We start from the raw sequence: 11001 nt of genomic DNA on the forward strand, positions 1-11001 counted from the left end.
TACACGTACATGTGATACGTGACTGAAAAGAAAATATATGTGTTTATAAGAGAAATGATATGAATAAGTGATGTGAACTGTTATAAATGATAATGCCCATATTATATGATATGAGAGCTAGTGGTATAGTTGGCATGCCAAGAGTCGAGGGTTCTACGTGGTCCTTCGGAACGTATATGTATCCTTTGGAACATTTACAGGGTCTTTTGAGACATATTTGATCCATTGGAATATGTATATGGTTCTTAAGGAGTGGTCATTCGATACAAATATAGTACATAGGTCCTTCGGGACAAAATTTCATAGCCCCTAGTGGGACCTCATACGAGCTGTGGTGACAGCAATAGTGCACAACCTCAATGTACTCGAATACCTTGAGTTCTCAGTAATGTACATGGGCTTACAAAAAGGTATAAAAGTGTTTGCATTATTACATGTTATCATGCTATTATTATTTATATGGAATCATATGTGACATGATTGAATGAGTAGATGATATGTTCATATGGATATGAAATGCATTATTTTATGTATATGTTTTATATGCCTCACTAAGTTATCGACTTAGCGTGTGATTGTTTCACACGTAGGTTTGGAAAGCGAAAAGAGAAATAAAGAGGAACAAGATAGGTTAGTTCTCCTTACCGAAGATCAGATCAGAAATGTAGTTGGATTACATGTATTTTATTGTATAGAATTTAGTTGACATGTAATATAAAGGATTTGAATACAATATGCTCTGATAGAGTTTTATAATGTTTTAAATGTGTATATGTAAATGGAAATTTTATACGAATGAAAACTTAGATTTTATGCATCAATACACAATTTATATTCGAATTTTTTCACTGTTCACGATACTGTTCATTATTGTTCACGGTGTTGTATCGTATTTTACTGTTCACAAATACGTTTTTGACTTGAATTTTTATACTGAAACATAATTTGATAGAATATTGTGGTATTTTCTTAGAAAGAGTTCAAATGTTTTGATATTTTGTACGAATATCGTTTTTAAAAGTCAATGTGACATCTCGGACTCGTATTCGGGTCGGGTACGGGTTGGGGTGTTACATGACTTGAGTTGGACATGTTTAACATATCTGAATGTCCACATATCTGAATGCCCTCAAAGTGATCAGGTAAAAATGATCACTCCCACAAAATCAGATGAAAAAAAATTGGTGTCGGTGACAACAATAAATGATAAGTCCATGTTTTCACAGCAAACAGAAGAACCAGGTATTCTTAAGTCTAAGCCATCTGGCTTTCAAATGAATCAACAGTGTTTACAATTATAAAATTAAAAGGGTGATAGCAATGGAATTAAAAAAAGAGGAGTACGTTGAGAAAAGGAAAGTGTAAGGGTGGTCTTTTGGAAACTCGGGATCCTTGTGTACAAGGCCTAAGGTAGAGCTACAAAATCTTGAGGGTACAAACCCATGGGGCTGGATAAAAAATTGTCAAAAAATTCCATTTTTTGGGGTTCCTAAAGATCGCAAGGTAGAAGTAGCTTTGATGTACTTAATAGGTAAGGCTGAAATTTGGTTCAACGACTAAATCATGCAAAAACATCGTGTGCATTGGCACGAGTTTGAGATCAATCTTTGTCATCAATTCAATGAAAGGGCAAAAGCCTTTGAACCAAAATGGTTTGTCGAAGCTTGCAGATAGGCCAAACTCTATAAACTTTCGGTATAGTATAAAAACAGAAAACAAAATATAAATCTTAGAATCCCACCTTACCTAACTCAAGCAAATTTTTCCAAACCCTTACATTACCCAATTCCTCCAAAACCCCAATCAGGTTCCGCTAAACATAGACAATCTTGTGGAATACCGAAGGGTGAACCTATGTTTTAAGTTTGGGGACAAGTTCGCACCAAGACATCAATACAAAATTAGACATCTTAATTTGATGGAAGAAGAGGACCGTGAAGAATTTGACGAGGCTACACCAAAGGAATCAAATGAGACATTGGTTCAGGAAGAATAAAATTTGGAAATCTCCATGAATTCTCTTACTGGGAGCATTGGTCACAATACATTATGCATTCAAGGTTTGATTAAAAGGTCGACCACTCAACATTTTGATCAACAGTGCAAGTACACAGTTTCCTAACACTGAAGTGGGATAAAGCAGGAACTGAACTGGTCAACACACACCTTCTGGCCATTACAATAACCAACAAAGAGCAATTGTTCAGTTCAACCAAGTCTAATCAACTCTATTGGTCAATGTAGAGTCATTCTTTTAACCATGATTTCCGAGTCCTACGCCTAGCTAGTAGTGATATGGTGCTTGTGGTTGATTGGATACGCATGTTTAGTCTTATTTGGATGGACTTCAATGATATGACCCTCAGTTTCAAGAAATATGGGCAACAAATTGTCATACAAGAGCAACACAATTCCATGCTCCTTAACTCTAAGGATCCTGATTTGGTTGGCAAACTATATCTTTTGGCAGCAGAAAGGGTTGAATCTCAAATACCAATTGAGTTACAATCATTATTGGAGGAATACAATAATTAATATCTTCGAAGAACCCAAGAGATTGCCACCTCAGAGAACACATGACCACCCTATTAGTCTCAAACATGATGTTTCTCCAATTAATTTACGATCCTACCGTTTTGGTCACCATCAAAACGTCGAAGTGGAAAAGCAAATTAAGGAGATGTTATTAGCCTCAATTATTCAATCGAGCAAAAGCCTCCTTGGTTCGGTCCATCACTAATGAACGGTTTATATAACCATTATCTTAAAAATTTGTTCCTAATAAAATTTGTTATCAGCCTCAATGAACTTGGGGCATCACTAAGTGTATTTGTAATTGTCCCAACTCTTCAATCTATCACTACTTACACTAAATATCTGTTAGGTCACTATAAAACCTCTCGATCAAGATCGAGAGACAAAATACGACCTAAATAAAACCACATCACTCTCATTCATTTCCTCTCTACCTTTTCATGTAAACAAAATACGTAGAAATAATCCAATGATCGATCCATTTATACCTCTACTCTTAAATTAAAATGGGCAAACTGCTTACAACCATCACAATCTCAATAATATACAAATAAAGAATTCAATATTCAGAAAAGTAAAAAGTAGTATGTTATGATTGTTTAAAGATTAATTTTAAGTAAGTTATATTAAGTTAATGTCGGTATAATTTACATTTGAAAATAAATAATTTTAAAATTTTCATTTTCGATTAATATGTAAATTAAATTAGACTTAGATCTATAAAACTCGTCTTAACTCTTAAATCAGTAAAAGTTTGAACTAATCCTCTTTCAAAATAGGAGATTGATATTGTTGATGAATATGTTAAGATATGCATACACTTGGGAATAGGATCATGTGCCAACTGCGTGTGTAGTAATACACTATTTCTTTAAAAAAATTAAGATATTATTTAAAATGAAAAACAATATCATAACAATAAAATGGTAAAAAAATATTATTTAATTAATTATCATAATCAAAAATAACTAAAATAACATAAAAATAATTTTATAATTAAAAATTATCTTATTAATATCCCACTAAATTTATCAAAAATAAATAGACTGAAAAATAATGAACATCTATGAACTAAGGGACCAGCAACAAGACAATCTTGGATGATTTTTTTTTAAAAAAAAAATCCAAAAACAATACCAAATTTGTAAAAGAAAAATACAAAAACAATATTCGGAAATTATTATGACTTGCACTAAAAACGGAAAAAATAATGAAGCTAATATTACAATCTCATTTTGTCATGTGAATCAAAAGACGTTCGAGGTGGGACTCGAACCCACAATCTCCCGCTCCGGAGGCGAGCGCCTTATCCATTAGGCCACGCGAACACTTGACATGAACTAATTTTTATTTTTCCCATAGTTCATTAAGTGGGTGTTTGGTTCAAGTATTGTGGGATTCCCATAGGATGGGAATCTCACATTCCCATGTTTGGTTGGCCGGGAATCTCATTCCTGGTAATGTTTTATTACTAATAGTAGATTTTTTTGGGTATATTACCGGGAATGTCATTACCTCCCTTCCCTTAGGTATTGTAACATTACCGGCGTTTTGGACTAAAATGCCCTTAAATTTTTATTTTTTTCAAAAATATCATTCTTATGTCATTAAATAATAAAAATTCTACAAATGTTAAATTACAAATTTATCCTTAAATTATTTTAGATTTACAAAAAAATTCTATAATTAAAATTTTATATGAAGTTCATGGATTAAAATTTTTTTATCCTTTCATTAAACATTTTTTATATTTTTAATTTTGTAAAATAATTATATAAATATTATGAATTTAATTTTTTAAATAAAATATATAAATATTTTACAATTTGTAATATTATACAAATATATAATAAGGACAATTTGGTCAAATATACATTCTAATAATCTTTTATTCCTTTAACCAAACACGGTAATATTACATTCCTGCTAAACCAACCAAACACAAAATACAACTTTCTCAGTAATCCTATTCCCTGGTAATCTTTTATTCTCACTGGTAATCTTACATTCCGTGAACTAAACACACCCTAAGAGTATCTTTTAATAATTTTATCCCAATCAAGAAAATGATAATATGTATTACCATCATGTTCAATTAAAATGGAAATCAAATTTTTACTTTTTAAAAAATTGAACCTAATTATTAATTTTAGACATCCTAAAAATGAAAATTTTCATTTTTAATATGTATCATTATTTTATTAATTTAAATAAAACTATTAGAAATAATATATGAAATATTAATAAGAAAAGAAAATGAAATGAGAAAAAATCTACATTAATATCGTTGTTATTTTTTTAACGACTAATGATTGAAATAAAAATATAATATTCATAATAATTTTATAATTTATCTTATTATTTATTACCTATGCCACACAATTTTAAGGGGTCAAAAATAAAAGCTTTACAATATTGGATAGCCTTGTGCTTGCTACACAGTAACTATAGCTTTTCCGCATAATAATTTAATTATAAAAGAACGACGAAATAAAAAAGCTAGGGTTTAAAGAGCTTCGAATTCTGAGCTTTTCAATCGAAGATTCTACGGTTTATAATTTTGATACTTTCTGTTCAATTAAATCTTTCAAGGTAACAAAGAATCGTGAGCGAAAATGAGGATTATGATAAAAGGAGGTGTATGGAAGAACACGGAGGATGAGATATTGAAGGCGGCGGTTATGAAATATGGGAAGAACCAATGGGCTCGAATTTCTTCTTTGCTTGTTCGTAAATCTGCTAAGCAATGTAAAGCTCGCTGGTATGAGTGGCTCGATCCTTCCATTAAAAAGGTATTTTTTTTCTTTTCTTTTCCTTCTAAAGAATTTTAGTGTTTGTTCACCTGGATTTGTTTCCAATTGGAGTTTTACAATAAAAGATCGAATCAATTATAGGTATTTTAGCTTTTCAGTGTTTCGATTTATGAGTTGAAATTTTCCGTAGACACTATTATTATTAGGATTTTCTTCGGTTAGAGAAGTTAAGTTTCATTTAGATTGCTCTTTGATTTGATGCATTTGGTCAGAATAGCTAAGCTTAGTTTAAAGAAATATTCTTGTTGTTCCCTGGTTTTTTCTTTGCTGGTATGCAAACAGAAGCTAATGGTAAGTAAATAAACAAAAAAAAAATTGACTGAAAGCATCAAATGCTTAAAATGTGGTGTAATGCGCATTGGTTTATAATTTTATCATATAAAAATAAATTCACAAATTTCAACTCTTATTATTCATTTGCTTGTGTCAAATAAGCTTTTTACTTCTAAGAGCTTAAGAGGTGGTGAAAGTAAGAATTGACGGTGGTCTAATTATAGGGAATTGCAGCCATTTGTTACTCAAACTGCAAGTAGCTTTCTTGCTGAGAATTTATTGTTGTTTGTCTTTCTGTTGAATTATTAAGTTTAATTGAATTGTTTCTACTCGATTCCTTTTGATGAAGAAAACTAGTAGTAATAATTTTCATATTTATTTCTATAAAAGTAAGAGCTTTCAAGTGATCATTTGTGTTTTGGTGATGTATGTAGACTGAGTGGACTAGAGAAGAAGATGAGAAACTGCTTCATCTTGCTAAGCTCATGCCAACGCAATGGAGGACGATTGCCCCAATTGTTGGTCGGACACCTTCTCAGTGTCTTGAACGGTACGAGAAACTCCTTGATGCAGCTTGTGCTAGAGATGAAAATTATGAGCCAGGTGATGATCCCCGAAAATTGCGTCCCGGAGAGATTGACCCAAACCCTGAGTCAAAGCCTGCTCGTCCAGATCCTGTCGATATGGATGAGGATGAGAAGGAAATGCTTTCTGAAGCTCGTGCTCGATTAGCTAATACTAGGGGCAAGAAGGCGAAGAGGAAAGCCAGAGAGAAACAGCTTGAAGAGGCTAGGCGGCTTGCTTCTTTACAAAAAAGGAGGGAGCTTAAGGCTGCTGGAATTGATACAAGGCACCGAAAGAGGAAAAGGAAGGGAATTGACTATAATGCGGAAATTCCTTTTGAGAAGAGGCCTCCTCCGGGATTTTATGATGTTGCTGATGAAGATAGACCTATAGAGCAGCCTAAGTTCCCAACCACCATCGAAGAACTTGAGGGAAAAAGAAGAGTTGATATAGAAGCACAGTTAAGAAAGCAGGATATTGTGAAGAATAAAATTGCACAGAGGCAGGATACCCCATCAGCAGTATTGCAGGCCAACAAGCTGAATGATCCAGAAACAGTAAGGAAGAGATCAAAACTTATGCTACCATCACCTCAGATTTCTGATCATGAATTGGAGGAGATTGCAAAGATGGGATATGCGAGTGATCTTCTTGCAGGGAATGAGGAACTTGCTGAAGGGAGTGGTGCAACTCGTGCTCTTCTTGCAAATTATTCCCAGACACCACGTCCAGGAATGACACCTTTGCGGACCCCACAAAGAACACCTGTTGGAAAAGGTGATGCTATCATGATGGAAGCTGAAAATTTGGCTAGGCTGAGAGAGTCCCAGACGCCATTACTTGGCGGAGAAAACCCAGAGCTGCACCCTTCAGATTTCTCAGGGGTCACTCCTAAAACACAGATCCAAACACCAAATCCAATATTGACTCCTGCAGCAACTCCTGGAGCTGCAGGTCTTACTCCTAGAACTGGAATGACACCATCAAGGGATGGCTCTTCTTTTGGTTTGACTCCTAAAGGAACTCCCATGAGGGATGAGCTCCGCATAAATGAAGACATGGATCTATATGACTGTGCCAAACTTGAGCAGCGGAGACAGGCTGATCTAAGAAGGAACTTCAAAGCTGGACTTGGTAGTCTTCCACAGCCAAAAAATGAGTATCAAATAGTCATTCAACCACCCCCAGAAGATAACGAAGAACCAGAGGAGAAGATTGAAGAAGACATGTCTGATCGGATAGCTAGAGAAAGGGCCGAGGAAGAAGCACGGCAGCAAGCATTACTTAAGAAGAGATCAAAAGTGTTGCAGAGGGAGCTTCCGAGACCTCCTAGTACCTCTCTGGAACTAATTAGAGATTCTTTGATGAGAACTGATGGAGACAAAAGTTCTTTTGTTCCTCCTACTTCAATTGAGCAGGCGGATGAAATGATAAGAAAGGAGCTTCTGTCCTTGCTGGTACATGACAATGCTAAGTATCCACTTGATGAAAAGGCAAATAAAGTGAAGAAAAAAGCTGCCAAGCGTCCTGCAAATGGATCTATTCCCAATATTGAAGATTTTGAAGAAGAGGAAATGAAAGAGGTTTGCCATGTTTTTCACTGGTTATGTTGATGTCATTTCATGTTTTCATCAACTCATAGGTTATTATTAGCACCAATGGTTTCTTATCAATGAAAGAAAATTTCATTTTGGTGCCTGCTATAGAATTGTTCTGTTTGGTGATATAAAACATCTATCTCGAGTTTATTAATTAAGGATGCAAACAACCTAAAACCTCATACTATTAGTTGAAACTTGATTTTCATCTGGCTGCATCTTATAAATATTTTGGTGTCTGTAATTTTTGCAGTCTATATCTGTCATACTTCTTTCACCCCTAAGGTTAATTTGAATTACGTATGCTGAAAAACTACTACTTACACTTTCAGATTGAGGTCCCTCTCAGACTGTTCTTCAGATTTTTTTTCTTTCTTTTTGGGTCAAGATCTTCGACTTTTTAAATATCAGAGATGATATGTGAGCATAAATGAGCCCTGTTATGAACTCACCGACGACTTTATTTTTGTTGGCAGGCCAATTCCTTGATTAAGGAAGAGGCTGATGTTCTTTGTGTGGCAATGGGGCATGAAAATGAATCTCTTGATGATTTTGTGGAGGCACATAATACTTGCCTAAATGATCTCATGTACTTCCCTACTCGTAATGCTTATGGTCTATCAAGTGTTGCTGGAAATATGGAGAAACTTGCGGCCCTGCAGACTGAGTTTGAAAATGTGAAACAGAAGATGGATGCTGATAAGTCGAAGGCAGAAAGCATGGAGAAGAAGTACAACGTTCTCACACAGGGTTATGAGGTACATCATTAGATGCATGCTGATAAATTTCATTAATAATTTGTTTATACTTACATCATCTCGATTTTTATTGCAACTGTAGCATGTGAGTTATAGTTTCTATCATTCATTTTCTATTATTAGGTTTCATTTAGAAATTTCATACCACTTAGTAACATTAATGTAATCTTTTATACAGCATGTTTTCTTTGTGTAAGAACATGAAAACCTTTATGCCTTGATTTCTTTATACAGCATGTTTTCTTTATGTGTAAGAACATGAAAACCTTTATGCCTTGATATCTGTGTTTGGGAGTTTGCCTTTGGAATTATGTGGGTGTTGGATTGGGATAGGATGTGATTAAATCAAACAATTAGCATGTAAAGCTGTATCTGTATAAAGAGAAGTATCAGTTTCCATATTCATTTGATAGGTTGGAGTACTGAATATATACTTTATTAAAGTCATTTTAGTAGTTCATTTGAATTGTATGCACGCCATCTTTCTTGTTCTCATTCTGATGCTGACTAAGAATTAAATCATTTAACAACACACTTAATGGATGATAGTTGCTTCTGTCCAGATTATAGCAAATAAATTAGTGAACTCCAATCCAAAAACACAATATCATACTTTTAGTGATGGAACTTTGTTTGAAATTTCAATTCCTGTTGTGCTAAACAACCAAAATTTCAATGATCAGAAACGGGCAGCAACTCATTGGCGTCAGATTGAGTCAACCTATAAGCAGATGAATACTGCAGGAACAGAACTAGAGTGTTTTCAAGCTTTACAAAAGCAGGAGCAATTAGCAGCATCACACACAGGATAAATGGTCTCTGGGAGGAAGTCCAGAAGCAAAAGGAGCTCGAACAAACCTTACAAAGACGCTATGGGAATCTCATGGCCGAGTTAGAAAGGGTACAAAGTCTCATGAATGTATATAGAGCAGAAGCTGAAAAGCAAGAAGAGGCAGCTGAAAAGGATCGAGCACTTCAGTTGTCTGAGTCTGCGTCAAGCCAAGTTGATCTGCCAAGCTCAGGAATATCAGAGCCTGCACCATCCTCGGAGCATGTTGAATCTTCTCTTGATGGTCAACCAAGTGTGGAAGTTGATTCGAATGCTGATTCAGGGAAAGGACATGCTACTATGGATATGGAAACAGATGGAAGCAAGTCCGTAAATGTGCCTTCGGTTGTGAAAGACAAAGGCAATGATATCCCAAAGATGGACAATATGGTGACTAAGGTTGCTGTAAGTTCTGATGTTGCTACAGAATCTATAAATCCAGATTCAGTCCCTACCAAACAGGAAAGCATCCGAGAATCGCATGAAGCTGAAGGTTACACTGACCACACCGAGGTCGATAATTCTTGTGTCTTGGTTGGGGTTACTGCTGAAAAACAAACTGGGATGGAGGAATAGCTTTTCGAGCTCTGAACAAGTATCGATTTCATAGGACAATGAGAGACTAAAGTCATGAGACCCGTATATTCTTCTCTATTTTTCATAAATCACAACTACTACATGGATGATAGCCATGTTGTAGCCGGGCTTTTTATGTTGTATTTCTTTGCTCTTAGAAGGGACCTGAAAAAGAAATACCGGTAATGTGGATCATGTGATGATTACCTGGGAAAGGGTCTCTTTCTATATTTTTGGTGGAATCTTGAAGTATCATAGTTTCACATTCATGTTTATCTAGCTTCGTTTGAGTTTTTGACTTAAGGTCACCCCAAATCTCTTCTTTTCTTTTTAGCTAGATTTGATAAAATACATTTATATTTATTTATTTTATCCTATCATTTTTTAAATTTCTGAGAAGAGATTAGAAAGCAGTTCATATCCAATCGAGTCATAACCAATGTAGCCTGATGGCCACATAAGGGAGGAGTCAGAGTTTCACCACTTCGTCAAAAAAAATAAAGGTTTATTGATTTTATTACTTTTGTCGCCATTCAATTGGTATACCAAATTCGGTAGCAGCAGCCAGCCTTGTTATGACTGCTTACCCCTAAATCTAATTTCAAGAATACAACATTTACAATCCCACCATATTGGAAAAGTTTTGACTGCTTGACCCACCATTTTAGTCTTCATCATAAATAACCCTTCGTCCCTCCTTTGACCTTTCTTCTCAATCTCTCTGCGCACATAGTCTTCGTCAAACAATCCCCTTTCAGGTATGAATTTATATATATGTAGATATAATATGTGATTTATTACTGAAGAAACTACCTTCTTTCCAGAATGCAATTTTCGTGGCATGAATGATCGATCATGCATGCATGTTCTGACCATTACCATTCTAAGGTGCAGAAAGTATTCATAATGTTTTTTTCTGCCACAGTTTTCATATATAGATATATACACACACACACAAAGTTCATTATAAGACAGTATAGTTTCATACAGATCAGGTCCATAGTTCTGAATCACCATCTTCGTCGTGAATGCAGTTGTAATGTTGGTTTAGACGT

General features: G+C 34.8%; 1 non-coding gene and 1 pseudogene across 1 annotated transcript; one reads left to right on the forward strand and one right to left on the reverse strand.

Annotated features, from left to right (window-relative positions):
• Nucleotides 1–3790: 3790 nt before the first annotated feature.
• Nucleotides 3791–3863, reverse strand: TRNAR-CCG. The gene has a single exon. It is a non-coding gene; the product is annotated as a tRNA-Arg (tRNA).
• Nucleotides 3864–5009: 1146 nt separating this feature from the next.
• Nucleotides 5010–10220, forward strand: LOC120161836 (annotated as a pseudogene).
• Nucleotides 10221–11001: the final 781 nt, after the last annotated feature.

This window comes from Hibiscus syriacus, unplaced genomic scaffold (genome assembly GCF_006381635.1).
Source record: "Hibiscus syriacus cultivar Baekdansim isolate YM2019G1 unplaced genomic scaffold, ASM638163v2 tig00111402_pilon, whole genome shotgun sequence".
Taxonomy (NCBI): domain Eukaryota; kingdom Viridiplantae; phylum Streptophyta; class Magnoliopsida; order Malvales; family Malvaceae; genus Hibiscus; species Hibiscus syriacus.